Source organism: Kogia breviceps, chromosome X (assembly GCF_026419965.1).
Source record: "Kogia breviceps isolate mKogBre1 chromosome X, mKogBre1 haplotype 1, whole genome shotgun sequence".
Lineage (NCBI taxonomy): Eukaryota > Metazoa > Chordata > Mammalia > Artiodactyla > Physeteridae > Kogia > Kogia breviceps.
The window spans coordinates 48,908,308-48,924,582 of NC_081330.1; positions in this window are offsets into that span (position 1 = coordinate 48,908,308).

The window sequence follows — 16,275 nt, forward strand, 5'->3', positions numbered from 1 at the left end:
GAAACTTTTTCGAGAACATGTCATTTGCTCCAAATGCTCATATATGATAAGTAATTGCCTTTTAAAAAATGTGTATACTTTTCCGTGTTGATAACTGATTTAACAGAGAATACATGTGAGCATATGTGCTATTGTTAGTTTGTGTTAATGACTAACCTTTAACCACACTATTGAGCATTTCATCAAGTTGTGTTTGAAAGGCTCATTAAGTTCTCTCCTACCTGGGGAGGACTTTCTGGCCCAACAGTTAATTAGCACTTGTCAGAGAAGACAAGTCTGTTGGACTGGATACTTACTCCATCTTTGGACAAGTGGTAGATTACAGTCCTTGTCTAAGTGACAGCTGTCTACAGCACATAGCCTATAGGTGACAGAGTAAATTTCAGACTGAAAGATGCTACCTGAAAACTAATAACTAATATGGAATGTCAGTGTAAGGGAGGAAAAATAATTCTTCCTCTTTCTAGGATCCTGGCCAAGACCACCCCCCACCCCATAATAAAGGACAGATTAACAAGAAAAAAGCAAATAGAATTTTAATTATATATATACCTCTTATACACATGGAGATACCCAGGAAAACTGAGTAACTCCCTGAAATGGCCAAATACCATCTTTGGCTAAAGACAAAAGAAACTGTTGGGGGTGGGGAATCAGTAATGGGAGATGACCAGGAAAAGCACAGTAGACACGGGTAAGGCTGTTATGCAGGCTTAAGTCATTGACTTCTCCATTGATAAGAGTTTAGTTTCTAGAGATTTACTCATTCATCTCTTTGTGGTACGGAGAGGGAGACACCCTTACAAATGGAGATTTCTTTTATAAATGTAAATTTCCCCCACAGAAGGGCACCTTCTGCTGTTTTCAGACATCCTACTGTGTTTGCAATTTAAAAAAAGAATAATCAGCCTAAAATATGTCAAAGAGCCATATATCAGGGTGACAAATTCTGCTCCCCTCAGTCTTGCCTTTGAAACTTCTCTGGGAAGGTTTACAGTTCAGAAGCAAAGCTGATAGATTGCTCCATCTCATTGAACTGGTTTCGCAGTCCTTGAGAGTAGGTCAGTTCAGTTAAACAGTTGTGTCTCATTTTAGGAGGCAAGTGAGGCAGCTGAGCTCCCAAAGTTAGGCTTGTGTTGTGTAAGAAATCAGGTATTTAATAAGAGGAATTCTTTGGAAACAAAGGTTAATGATTGGCACAAATTATAAACCCAGTGTCTGAGTCCTGAGAGTTGCCAGCTGAGAAGAGTTCTAGATGTCAGGTTCAAAGCATCTTCAGATGGAGGGAGTGCAGTCAGTGGCAATTTGACAGATTTTCCTGGTGTGTAGTTTGAATGTCTCTGACGATACCATTGGGTAAAGTTTCTGAGTGGTTCATACTGCAGCAAGCATGAAGATTATCTAAATATAAGATACTATGATGATTTCACTGAAGTTTATATCAAGTCATCTAGTTTCAGTTTTCAGGGCTTCAGGAAAAAGGGCAGCTTTAGTTTTCAGTGATTCCAAGTCAAAAAGATGGGAGAAAATTGGAAATATTAGTTTGGAGATTTGTAGTCAGATATTTGGGGAAACTAGAAGAATTCAGGATCCAATCCAGTTTACAAGTAAACAACAAAATCTCAAATACAATGAACAGCACTAGAATCTAATGTCCAAAAATGTATGCTATTGAAACATAATTTTTCCTCTCTAAAATTACCTTCATTTCTACCAAAGATAACCAAATTAAGACTAATTTGTTTGCAAAATAAAGTTAGATTCAATAAACTTGGCCTGGTTATTTATATAAGTACAGCAAGAATAATGATTGATCATATAGGCTCTTTTAAATTTCCTGTGCTGGTGGGACTTCCATGGTGGTCCAGTGGTAAAGAATCTGCCTTATAATGCAGGGGATACAGGTTCAATCCTTGGTCAGGGAGCTACGATCCCACATGCTGTGGGGCAATTAAGCCTGCATGCCACAACTGCTGAGCTCACACTCCTCAACTAGAGAGACTGTGTGCTGCAAACTACAGAGCCCATGCACTCTGGAACCCGCATGCCACAACTACAGAGGCCATGCACCCTGGAGCCCATGAGCCACAACTAAAGAAGAGAAAACCCCCACACCACAACTAGAGAGAAGCCCACGTGCCACAATGAAAGATCCTGCATGCCTCAACGAAGATCCCATGTGCTGCAACTAAGACCTGATGCGGCCCAAAATAAATTAAATAAATAAATAAATAATAAATCTTTAAAAAAAAATTATCCTATGCTGGAACTTCTCATAAGGAATCTCAGATTGAACTGTTAACAGCCTCTCAAAGCTAAGGAGCAAAGTCAAATACTTGCCATCAGACTTTGCCTGCAATACTTATAGATTTGGGTGAATTCCTCTCTTCTTGAGGTCCCCAAATATCCCAAGGTTTCTACACCTGCCAGGAAATGACCTTCCTTACTTACTCGGTAAGACTGCTGGGAACTCTGGAGACTTCCCTGGTGGTCCAGTGGGTAAGACTCCACATCCCCAATGCAGGGGGCCCAGGTTTGATGCTTAGTTGCATCCCTTAGTTGCATGCCACAACTAAGAAATCTTCATGCCGCAATGAAGAAGTCTGCATGCTGCAATTAAAGATCCCACATGCTGCAACGAAGATTCTGAGTGCTGCAACTAAGACCTGGCACAACCAAAAAAAAAAAGAGAGACTGCTGGGAACTCTGTAAGGAAGGTACCAGGCTGTTTTTCCAAGGGCCTTTAGTGGCTCCATAAAGTCAACCTTAGCTTCTTAAAGCTGTCTGGTCATATCTGAGTCTATGTATACCTCTCTCAAATGTGACATTCCAGTCAAAGCCTTGGTAATATAACCAAATGTGTCTTGTTTCAAGGCCAACACATTCTTATTGAACTTATGCAAAGAAATATATTGCCACAAAAAGAATACTTAAGAGTTTCTGAAAGCGGGAGGGCTCAGGTAAGGAGAAAAAGTAAATGTTTCATCTTTGTTCACAAAGATATATCTTACCAAATTTTTGATAGCTTAAGAAAAAAGAGAAAAAGGTTTCCTAACATCTGGAAAAGCAAAACATTAGAGAACCAGCAATAAAGCAAAAAAACAGAAAAAATTATTAATCATCCTCATCAGTTCATTCAGTCCCATGTAATGAATTCTTCATGATCTTGATCTTTCGTTAGCAGTTTTATGAATCCAGTTTTCCTTTAGAGTTCTGCAAATTCTTACCTCATTCAGTTTTATGATCTTAAGGTTATCAGGAATCTGTATTTGTTGAAAGTTCTTTCTATGAGTCTTCTTGAAGATAAGGCATTTTTTTGCAGGAATACTTTTGTAAAAGCATCTGAGTAAAATAATAACTCTGTGTAAATGACAAAAAGACTTTAAAATGGCCATGGTTAAAGATCTGATGAGAGTTCATTACAATGAAGTTGACAAGGAAATTTGGTAATTTCTGTAACATATTTTAAGGTAATAACTAGAAATATGACTGATTAACATTATATCAGGACATTCTAGATTTGTAGGCATTACGTACAATTTCTGGAATGCTTATATACAAATACAACATACAGAAGGCTTAGTGTCACTTCTTATTTGACAATGCTTCCCATGTAATTTAACATATTAAATAAGCCTAATTAGTGTAATGTCTTCCTTTTTACAAGGCGAGAGAACGAATTTTTTGAAATGTTCTAGGGGCCCTCTGGAAACTTCAAAGTTCATTTGAGGTCAAGAAAGACTTCATTTAGAATTTGATTTGGGGAAGTTTATAGAAAATATCAAAGTTTTGCACAGTTGCCTAAATAGGATCACAGATCATTATGAAACAATACTCAATTATCCAGTTAATCAAAGTGACTATGAAAGATTTCAAAGGCAATATAAAAGGGTGCATAGTTGTAAGCAAAACTTAGCTCTTTTAATATTTAATAACTCAGTTTTCCTAAATAATCAATGACCTGATATAAACAACACAGGAAATTGTTTTGATAAAACAAAATCTTTGCTTCCTAGGCAGATATTACTTAAAAGGTAAAGAAACTTCCACAGTCTGTTATCAAAAGCAGACCAAAAGTCTAAGAAAAGTTTGACCTTTTAAGAGAGATGGCCAAATTCTAATTTTGTAGCAGCTTACTTTTGATATTAAGACTCATTCATTCTACTCTTAGCCAGTCCTGACCATACCAAAAATCGTTTCCAAAGATTCCTTTTCCATAAATATTCTGCAACTTTCTTTTCTTCCAACAAAAATGCATCTCCATTCTTCATACCTTCTTTTACTGAAAACACACATCCTACTTTCCTTGCATACAGAGATGTTTCCCTTATTAGCTCTAGTAGTTTTATTTATTTATTTATTTTTAACATCTTTATTTGAGTATAACTGTTTTACAATAGTGTGTTAGTTTCTCCTTTACAACAAAGTGAATCAGTTATACATATACATATGTTCCCATAACTCTTCCCTCTTGTGTCACCCTCCCTCCCACCCTCCCTATCCCACCCCTCTAGGTGGTCACAAAGCACAGAGGTGAACTCCCTGTGCTATGCTGCAGCTTCCCACTAGCTATCTAATTTACATTTGGTAGTGTGTATATGTCCCTGCCACTCTCTCACATAGTCACAGCTTACCCTTCCCCCTCCCCATATCCTCGAGTCCATGCTCTAGTAGGTCTGTGTTTTATTCCCATCCTACCACTAATCTCTTCATGACATTTTTTTTTTTTTTGAATTCCATATATATGTGTTAGCATACAGTATTTGTTTTTATCCTTCTGACTTACTTCACTCTGTATGACAGATTCCAGGTCTATCCACCTCATTACAAATAACTCAGTTTCATTTCTTTTTATGGCTGAGTAATATTCCATTGTATATATGTGCCACATCTTCCTTATCCATTCATCTGTTGATGGACACTTAGGTTGCTTCCATGTCCTGGCTATCGTAAATAGAGCTGCAATAAACATTTTGGTACATGACCCTTTTGAATTATGGTTTTCTCAGGGTATATGCCCAGTAGTGGGATTACTGAGTCATATGGTACTTCTATTTGTACTTTTTTAAGGAACCTCCATACTGTTCTCCATAGTGGCTGTATCAATTTACATTCCCACCAACAGTGCAAGAGTGTTCCCTTTTCTCCACACCCTCTCCAGCATTTATTGTTTCTAGAGTTTTTGATGATGGCCAATCTGGCTGGTGTGAGATGATATCTCATTGTAGTTTTGATTTGCATTTCTCTAATGATTAATGATGTTGAGCATTCTTTCATGTGTTTGTTGGCTATCTGTATATCTTCTTTGGAGAAATGTCTATTTAGTTCTTCTGCCCATTTTTGGATTGGGTTGTTTGTTTTTTTGTTATTGAGCTGTATGAGTTGCTTATAAATTTTGGAAATTAATCCTTTGTCAGTTGCTTCATTTGCAAATATTTTCTCCCATTCTGAGGGTTGTCTTTTGGTCTTGTTTACGGTATCCTTTGCTGTGCAAAAGCTTTTAAGTTTCATTAGATCCCATTTGTTTATTTTTGTTTTTATTTCCATTTCTCTAGGAGATGGGTCAAAAAGGATCTTGCTGTGATTGATGTCATAGAGTGTTCTGCCTATGTTTTCCTCTAAGAGTTTGATAGTGTCTGGTCTTACATTTAGGTCTTTAACCCATTTTGAGTTTATTTTTGTGTATGGTGTTAGGGAGTGTTCTAATTTCATACTTCTACAGGTAGCTGTCCAGTTTTCCCAGCACCCCTTATTGAAGAGGTTGTCTTTTCTCTACTGTGTTTCCTTCTCTCCTTTATCAAAGATAAGGTGACCATATGTGTGTGGGTTTATCTCTGGGCTTTCTATTCTGTTCCATTGATCTATATTTCTGTTTCTGTGCCAGTACCATACTGTCTTGATTACTGTGGCCTTGTAGTATAGTCTGAAGTCAGGGAGCCTGATTCCTCCAGCTCCATTTTTCGTTCTCAAGATTGCTTTGGCTATTCAGGGTCTTTTGTGTTTCCATACAAATTGTGAAATTCTTTGTTCTAGTTCTGTAAAAAATGCCAGTGGTACTTTGATAGGGATTGCATTGAATCTGTAGATTGCTTTGGGTAATAGAGTCATTTTCACAATGTTGATTCTTCCAATCCAAGAACATGGTATATTTCTCCACCTATTTGTATCATCTTTAATTTCTTTCATCAGTGTCTTATAGTTTTCTGCATACAAGTCTTTTGTCTCCTTAGGTAGATTTATTCCTAGATATTTTATTCTTTTTGTTGCAATAGTAAATGGGAGTGTTTTCTTAATTTCATTCTCAGATTTTTCATCATTAGTGTATAAGAATGCCAGAGATTTCTGTGCATTAATTTTGTATCCTGCTACTTTACCAAATTCATCGATTAGTTCTAGTAGTTTTGTGGTAGCATCCTTAGTATTCTCTATGTATAGTATCATGTCATCTGCAAACAGTGACAGCTTTACTTCGTCTTTTCCGATTTGGATTCCTTTTATTTCTTTTTCTTCTCTGATTGCTGTGGCTAAAACTTCCAAAACTAGGTTGAATAAGAGTGGTGAGAGTGAGCAACCTTGTCTTGTTCCTGATGTTAGTGGAAATGGTTTCAGTTTTTCACCATTGAGAACAATGCTGGCTGTGTGTTTGTCATATATGGCCTTTATTATATTGAGGAAAGTTCCCTCTATGCCTACTTTCTGCAGGGTTTTTATCATAAATGGGTGTTGAATTTTGTCAAAAGCTTTCTCTGCATCTATTGAGATGATCATATGGTTTTTCTCCTTCAGTTTGTTGATATGGTGTATCACGTTGATTGATTTGCATATATTGAAGAATCCTTGCATTCCTGGAATAAACCCCACTTGATCATGGTGTATTATCCTTTTATTGTGCTGATGGATTCTGTTTGCTAGTATTTTGTTGAGGATTTTTGCATCTATGTTCATCAGTGATATTGGCCTATAGTTTTCTTTCTTTGTGACGTCTTTGTCTGGTTTTGGTATCAGGGTGATGGTGGCCTCATAGAATGAGTTTGGGAGTGTTCTTCCCTCTGTTATCTTTTGGAAGAGTTTGAGAAGGATAGGTGTTAGCTCTTCTCTAAATGTTTGATAGAATTTGCCTGCGAAGCCATCTTGTCCTGGGCTTTTGTTTGTTGGAAGATTTTTAATCACAGTTTCAATTTCAGTGCTTGTGATTGGTCTGTTCATATTTTCTATTTCTTCCTGCTACAGTCTTGGCAGGTTGTGCATTTCTAAGAATTTGTCCATTTCTTCCAGGTTGTCCATTTTATTGGCATAGAGTTGCTTGTAGTAATCTCTAATAATCTTTTGTATTTCTGCAGAGTCAGTTGTTACATCTCCTTTTTCATTTCTACTTCTATTGATTTGAGTCTTCTCCTTTTTTTTCTTGATGAGTCTGGCTAATGGTTTATCAATTGTATTTATCTTCTCAAAGAACCAGCTTTTACTTTTATTGATCTTTGCTATTGTTTCCTTCATTTCTTTTTCATTTATTTCTGATCTGATCTTTATGATTTCTTTCCTTCTGCTAAATCTGGGGTTTGTTTGTTCTTCCTTCTCTAATTGCTTTAGGTTCAAAGTTAAGTTGTTTATTCGAGATGCTTCCTGTTTCTTAAGGTATGATTGTATTGCTATAAACTTCCCTCTTAGAACTGCTTTTGCTGTATCCCATAGGTTTTGGGTCATCGTGTCTCCATTGTCATTTGTTTCTAAGTACGTTTTGATTTCCTCTTTGATTTCTTCAGTGATCACTTCGTTATTAAGTAGTGTATTGTTTTGCCTCCATGTGTTTGTATTTTTTACAGATCTTTTCCTGTAATTGATATCTAGTCTCATAGCGTTGTGGTCAGAAAACAGACTTGATACGATTTCAATTTTCTTAAATTTGCCAAGGCTAGATTTGTGACCCAAGATATGATCTAATGTGGAGAATGTTCCATTGGCACTTGAGAAAAATGTGTATTCTGTTGTTTTTGGATGGAATGTCCCATAAATATCAATTAAGTCCATCTTGTGTAATGTAGCATTTAAAGCTTGTGTTTCCTTATTTATTTTCATTCTGGATGATCTGTCCATTGGTGACAGTGGGGTGTTAAAGTCCCCTACTATGATTGTGTTACTGTCGATTTCCCCTTTTATGGCTGTTAGTATTTGCCTTATGTATTGAGGTGCGCCTATGTTGGGTGCATAAATATTTACAATTGTTATATCTTCTTCATGGATCGATCCCTTGATCATTATGTAGCGTCCTTCTTTGTCTCTTGTAATAGTTTTTATTTTAAAGTCTATTTTGTCTGATATGAGAATTGCTACTCCAGCTTTCTTTTTATTTCCATTTGCATGGAATATCTTTTTCCATCCCCTCACTTTCAGCCTGTAAGTGTCCCTAGGTCTGAAGTGTGTCTCTTGTAGACAGCATATATATGGGTCCTGTTTTTGTATCCATTCATCCAGTCTGTGTCTTTTGGTGGGAGCATTTACTCCATTTACATTTAAGGTAATTATTGATATGTGCGTTCCTATTACCATTTACTTAATTGTTTCAGGTTGTTCTTGTAGGTCTTTTCCTTCTCTTATGTTTCTTGCTTAGAGAAGTTCCTTTAGCATTTGTTGTAAAGCTGGTTTGGTGGTGCTGAACTCTCTCAGCTTTTGCTTGTCTGTAAAGGTTTTAATTTCTCCATCAAATCTGAATGTGATACTTGCTGGGTAGAGTAATCTTGGTTGTACGTTTTTTTACTTCATTACTTTAAATATGTCCTGCCACTCCCTTCTGGCTTGTAGAGTTTCTGCTGAAAGATCAGATGTTAACCTTATGGGGATTCCCTTGTGTGTTATTTGTTGTTTTTCCCTTGCTGCTTTTAATATGTTTTCTTTGTATTTAATTTTTGACAGTTTGATTATTATGTGTCTCGGCGTGTTTATCCTTGGGTTTATCCTGTATGGGACTCTCTGTGCTTCCTGACTTGGTTGACTATTTCCTTTCCTATATTAGGGAAGTTTTCAACTATAATCTCTTCAAATATTTTCTCAGTCCCTTTCTTTTTCTCTTCTTCTTCTGGGACCCCTATGATTCGAATGTTGGTGCGTTTAATGTTGTCCCAGAGATCTCTGAGACTGTCCTCAGTTCTTCTCATTCTTTTTTCTTTCTTCTGCTCTGCAGTAGTTATTTCCACTATTTTATCTTCCAGCTCACTTATCCGTCCTCTGCCTCAGTTATTCTGCTACTGATCCCGTCTAGAGTATTTTTCATTTCATTTATTGTGTTGCTCATCGTTACTTGCTTCCTCTTTATTTCTTCTAGGTCCTTGTTAACTGTTTCTTGCAATTTGTCTATTCTATTTCCAAGATTTTGCATCATCTTCACCATCATTATTCTAAATTCTCTTTCAGGTAGACTGGCTATTACCTCTTCATTTGTTAGGTCTGGTGTGTTTTTATCATGTTCCTTCATCTGCTGTGTGTTTTTCTGTCTTCTCATTTTGCTTATCTTACTGTGTTTGGGGTCTCCCTTTTGCAGGCTGCAGGTTCGTAGTTCTATCTATTGTTGGTGACTGTCCCCAGTGGCTGAGGTTGGTTCAGTGGGTTGAGCAGGTTTCCTGGTTGGGGGGACCAGTGCCCCTGTTCTGGTGGATGAGGCTGGATCACGTCTCCCTCGTGGGCAGGTCCACGTCTGGTGGCGTGTATGGGGATGTCGGTAGCCTTACTGTGATTCTAGGCAGCCTCTCTGCTAATGGATGGGGCTGTAGACCTGTCTTGCTTTTTTTTGGGTATAGGGTGTCCAGCACTGTTCATTGCTGGTCCTTGAGTGAAGCTGGGTCTTGGTGTTGAGATGGAGATCTCTGGGAGATTTTCGCCGTTTGATATTACGTGGAGCTGAGAGGTCTCTTGTGGACCAGTGTCCTGAGGTTAGTTCTCCCACCTCAGAGACACAGCCTTGACACCTGGCTGGAGTGCCAAGAGCCTTTAATCCACACGGCCCTTCAGGCTGTTTTCACTCTGCCAACTCCAGACCTTTCCCTGGGATCCGCCCGAGGCTCAGTTCCCAGCCCCGCCCACTGCAGTGGGTGAGCAAACAAGCCTCTCGGGCTGGTGAGTGCTGATCGGCACTGATCCTCTGCGGAATCTCTCCGCTTTGCTCTCCGCACCCTGTTGCTGCGCTCTCCTTCGCGGCTCCGAAGCTTCCCCCTCCGTCACCCGCAGTCTCCGCTCCGTGAAGGGGCTTCTAGTGTGTGGGAACCTTTCCTCCTTCACGGCTCCCTCCCACTGGTGCAGGTCCCATCCCTATTCTTTTGTCTCTGTTTATTCTTTTTTCTTTTGCCCTACCCAGGTATGTGGGGAGTTTCTTGCCTTTTGGGAGGTCTGAGGTCTTCTGCCAGCATTCGGTGGGTGTTCTATAGAAGTTCCACGTGTAGATGTATTTCTGATGTATCTGTGAGGAGGAAGGTGATCCCCGTGTCTTACTCTTCCACCATCTTCTCGCTCCCCCGCTCTATTAGTTTTAATTAAATATATTGTTACCAAGTCCAAGCTCACTCTGCTCGCTGTATGACAGGCCAAGAAATTGGGAGACAAGGTGTTGAGGCAAGGAATAGCGACTTTATTTGGAAAGCCAGGCATCTGAGAAGGTGGTGGACTAGCATCCTAGAGTACCATTTTATCGGAGTCTGGATGCAGTTTCTTTTATAGAAAAGAGAGGGGGAGGAGGTGAGGAAGTTAAGTAAAAAGGCCATAAGTCTTGCAAAATATCTCTTGGCTTGGCCAGCATCAGGGAGGGGATGTGTTCATTTCTTCTTTTCTGCAGCCATTCACATGTGGGCAGGGTCAGATTTTCTCCCTGTGAGCTGAAAAAATGCACTTTAGTTTAACATTTCGGCATAGTGGGCAGGTCCCCAAGGGAGACCATTATGTATGCCAATAGCTATAGACAACATCCTTTTAGTGATTATGGTAACAAAAAGCAATGGAGAGCAAAGGTTAAAGTAAAAGAAACAGATCCAACATGGAGTCAGATTTTGTTCTTCCCTGTTACAATATGATAATTCTTTACCTTTAGAAACTTTAATTTTTAGTGAAAACTAAATAGTAAACAGTTGTGGATTGTCTGTTACACCAGTATTCTTTAGATTGGCAAATTTATGAATACATACATTTATGAATGTACCCTTTTTAATAGTACAGTCTTTCAGTGTGGCACAGGAAATATTTACTAATATACCCAAATATCTTTATTTCCTCTGTAATAGAAAACCAAAAGTAGATAAACCTATTTTAGTAATTAATGTTTCACTGTTTTATTTTATTTGGAAATGATCTAGGTATTCAGCAAATTCCCATCATTTAAATTAACTTAGAAAAGCTCCAAAGTTTCAAGTTACCAAAAATATTTTAGATGCTATTTTTAAGTATACATACCATAAAACATAATCATTGTGGCTTAAAAATCTTATCGCATTTACATCTATCTAAATCATTTGCTCCCAACAATTATGTTTAGACTACTCACAAAAACTTCATGAGACATAAGACAAAGTCAGCCATCACCCCAAGCTATTTTTCTTGCTGACAAATTTTGTGAGATGTAAGATGAACTTATTTGACTAATAAACCCATGCAGAATAAAAGTTGTAAGTCTGCATTATATTCAATGTTGATAACTCTAAAGACATGTCTATTTGAGTTAGACCAACAAACTCAAACTAGCCTTTATTTACCAAAATTATTGTAGATCATGTGAACTAGAAAAACATTTGGATTAGTTTCTATATTTCTGAGAGTTTTAGAATACCTAGTCTTTACAAGCACTTGCCTTCAATGCAACTAAATAGAACTCTTTATAAATATAGATTAATTTTGGCAATGCCATTTGGAGGTAGAAAAATATCACACATACATATATAGACACATGTAAACACACAGACACAGAGAACCTTATAGTTACTAATATTTATGGAGAAGATTTTTCATTTGCCCAGTTTTCAAATAACTACCCCGTTTTTTGGATGAGAAACATCTTCCTACAGTTTGAATTTCAAAAAGTATGGCTCTTAGGTCCTAGAGAAAATGGGGGTGGAAAAATCTACACATGGAGGCACAGAGGAAATATCCAAGTTTCCTCCAAGATGGAGTTTTGGGGACATATTTACCTCTTATCAAAGGTCTAGGGTAATTACTATATAATTTTTTTTTCTTAAGTCCAAGACAATTCTCTTTCTAATGTCTCAATGCCTATTTTGAGATGAATAGAGGAGGTTCGGTGATTGGTAAAGATAGGTGGGGTTTGAATTGCTCCTAGAGCCACATTTCTGGTTTTGTAGGGATTTGCAAGACAAAGACATTTGTTTCCATTTCCCTAAAGAACTGGACTGCTTCCCGAATATCTAGGGGCTGACCCACCTATCTAAATTATCTCCAATGTGCTTCTTTTCCTTTGGGTACATAATTTTATTGTATTTAGCTTGGGGAAGAAGGCCAAAAAAAAAAAAAAAAAACAAATCCTCTCAGGCTCTGAGGCTCTGAATATCAGCTATGGTCAGGAGTTCAGACACACTGGTAACCTCTCATCTTATTTTCTGCCTTTTTATCTATCCTCTAATCTCAGGAGGTAATCCATTTATAAAAGCTTTTTAGGATCCTCCCTGGGCTTAAGAAATTTTTAAACTACAGCCCTTAGTTTGGTCTCTGACCTAAAGAGAATCACCTGTCACCTCTGCTGATCTTATTTTAAAAGGTAACTGTTTAGTAGTTTCTTCAGAGTGTAAAGGCAATTTAGACAAAGGATTATTAGAATGAGCACTCAAAGGAGGATAGAGGGGATTAGTAGGAGTTAACATCAATCTTTTAGTCTTTTGTTTTGGGTACCTCTTATATCTTTAATTTTTCATTGATCTTTTACAACAAATCTTTCAATGAAGCTATTTTGGAATTTTGAAGCCTTTTGGAGGCTTCTGCATATCCCATTCTGTTTGAATTGGAAGCCCTTGATTTTAAGGGCTCTTCTTAAATGATCTTATCTAATTGGAACTTCCTCATAATGGCCATTGTAATTCTAGATTGTAATGCCCCTGAGGGCTGGCAGCAGTTTGGTAGACCCTAGCCACAAATGGAGTTTAACTCACATTTTCTGTCTAACCATATCTAGCTGCAAATGGGGTGCAGTCCACATTTCTATCTGGCCATATTTTAGAACCTCCAACCTGGAAGTTACCAAGCCAAGTTGTCAGGACACAAAACAAGCTTGGTAAGATTTTGCCATTTTTGTAAATATCTACTCCTTCTAGGAGCCCAGTTCTTAGAAAAAAGATAACCAGGTGTGTTGGAAGGTCGTGTGCTTAACTCTTTGGATTTTAAGAAAGGAGGATTTACATTGGATGGGGAGTGTAATTTTTGTTTTTTTTGTTTTTTTCATTTTATTAAAGGAGCCCCTAGGGCTAGCTATTATACTTCTCTGTATCTACTTTTGAAAAAAAAAAAGTTTATTATTTTTTTTTGGCCACACCACATAGCTTGCAGTTAAGTTCCCCTATGAGGGATTGAACCAGGCCATGGCAGTGAAAGCCTGGAATCCTAACCACTAGGCCAACAGGGAACTCCCTGTATCCACTTATTTTTAAAATATATTTATTTATTTTGGCTGCGCTGGGTCTTAGTTGCGGCATGCAGACTTCTTAGTTGCAGCATGCATGCGGGATCTAGTTCCCTGACCAGGGATCAAACCCAGGCCTCTGCATTGGGAGTGCAGAGTCTTACCCACTGGACTACCAGGGAAGTCCCTCCCTGTATCCACTTCTTAATTTGGTCTTTCCATAGGTACAAGTAAGACAATTTTTTAGGCTGAGAGGTCTGTAAAAAACTTGTTTTTAAATATTCCAATTCAAAAAATCCGTTGTCTGGCCATTGACAAGTAAGCTCTATTAATCTCAATAGCAACTCAAACTGATAAGCATTTTTATGACTTAACCAAGGATGCAGGAAGTGTTCCACAAGAGAGTGCAAAAAATAGCATCCCTCACAAGGTTCAGAAAGTTCACTCCCAGAGTTAGAGTAAGAAAGCAAAGACTTCATTGTCACAGGCATTAAGAACAGTGTACTAGTGTAAGTGTATCTTTGGCTTCCCACAAGAATGTGAGATGCCTCCACTCACAGACCTGCTAATCTGTGACAAGAGGCAGGTGCTCCTGGAATGGGACTTTTCCAGCATTAGTGAGACAATGAAGGTTGAGACCACAAAGGCCCCTTATGAACTGGTACCCCTTATGACAAACTCCTCTGAAAGCCTGCACAGTTGAACAGATAGAATGATGCTTCTTGGATCTGCAGCCTATTGGAATGCCTGCCAGATGCACACTGGTACATGCATCCTTCAGTTGGTGGAGACCAGAGAGAATATTCTCGCTTGTCATAAAGCCAAGCTTTCAGGACATATGAAAAGACAACAGAGACCAAAGAAAGCAATGACCATCTCTGAGAGGCTAAAGATCATAGCAAAAAAGAATACTCATAAATTTTTACCAGTCTCTATACCCAAGAAAGTAATTCCACAAATATTTTCTCCTGGTAATGTAAATTTAGGGAAAAAAAAGGATTTGTAACACTCTCACTTCCATTAGACCCTGCAGGCAGAGATCCAGTAGACTGACATGGTAAGAAATCTTACCTTCTTACAGGATATCAGCTGCAGCACCCTTGGAGAGGGTAGTGTCCAGTCAGTGAAATATCCTGCCAATTATGCCAACTGTTGGTGAGGAAAAACTTTCCCTTTTTCCCTTATAGGTTCTTTAGCTGGTTTAATAACTAAATTGATATAAGACAGATTAAGAGGAGAAGAAACAAATAAAAGTTTAATAACATGTATACGTGGGAGAGAGCCAGGAAAACTGAGTAACTCTCCAAAGTGGCAGAAGCCCTCACTTTTAATACCATCTTTGGTTAAGGACAAGAGGAGCTGTTGGGGGCAGAGTCAGTAATGGGAGATGACCAGGAAAAGCACAGTAAACAAGGGTAAGGTTGTTATGCAGATTTTTTTTAGTTAATTATATCCAATTATGGATGATATTGCAATCAATTTATTTCACTTTTAAATTTAATTTAATGTATTATTTATTTTTTTATTGGGGTTGTTCCACAATGTTGTGTTAGTGTCTACTGTACTGTTATGCAGATTTAAGTTGGTGCCTTCTGCATTGATAAGCATTTCTAGAGATAAGGTCATACCCCTCTTCCTGGTATGGTGAAGGAGACAACCTTACAAATGGAGATCTCCCTTATACATGTCATTGTCTCTTACCAAAAGGGTAACTTCTAATCAGTTTTCAGAGCTTTTCCTGTGTCTGCAGTTTCTTAAAATAATCAGCCTAAAATAATCCTTATGTCAAAGAGACATATTGGAGTGGCAAATTCTGCTCCCCTACATCGTCTTAACACTGAGGTGTTGGAGAGCATCCTATTTAAAGTTTTAACTTGTCACCCCCCCCACACACTTCATATCCCTTTCCCTGCTTTATTTTTGTCTTCTTAGCATGTATCATTATGTAGAATATAAACTTGTGTGTGTGTGTGTGTGTGTGTGTATTGCCTGTATCCCCAGCTAGAATGTAAGTTCCTTGAGGGTAGGGATTTTTGTTTGTCATGTTCATTTGTCATAGTCCTGGTGCCTTGAATAGTACCTGGCATATTTAACAATGAAAAAATTGAATGAACAAAAGAAAGGGAGGACTAAAAGGAAGGAAGAAGACAATAGGAAGGCATTGATTCCAGGGTCCAGAGGGTTTTTTTTACTTTTAAAATTTGGGCCAAAATGTTTTCAACCTTTATTTTTCATTAGGATAGAGGTGATTCGGGGAATGCTATACTTCCTCATGAATGGAGAGGACTGCAGTCAAATAGAGCTATCTACTCTTAGATGGAGGGTGAAACTGAGCAGGACCCTGTAGGGCCCTCCTGGGTGCAAATCCTTTTCATGTCTCCCCTTTCCTGTTTGTAGGAAATAGGCTTCATTCAACCTCCTAGACCTTCCTAAGTACCAAAGGGCAGATTCAAACAGTTGCTAATCATGGAAGGGAGGGAATGCACAAACAAAGGAGGAACAATCAAGAAACAATAGTACAACAATTAAAGTAGGGTCCTGGTTCCTCCTCAAGGAACATACATGACAGTATCTTTGAGCTCTTCTGCAGGAGCTAAGGCCCCTCACCCAGGTGGTGGATGATAACTTCAGGCTGAGCACAGCCCTGCTATCTCACCACCCAGAAGAAAGCCAAT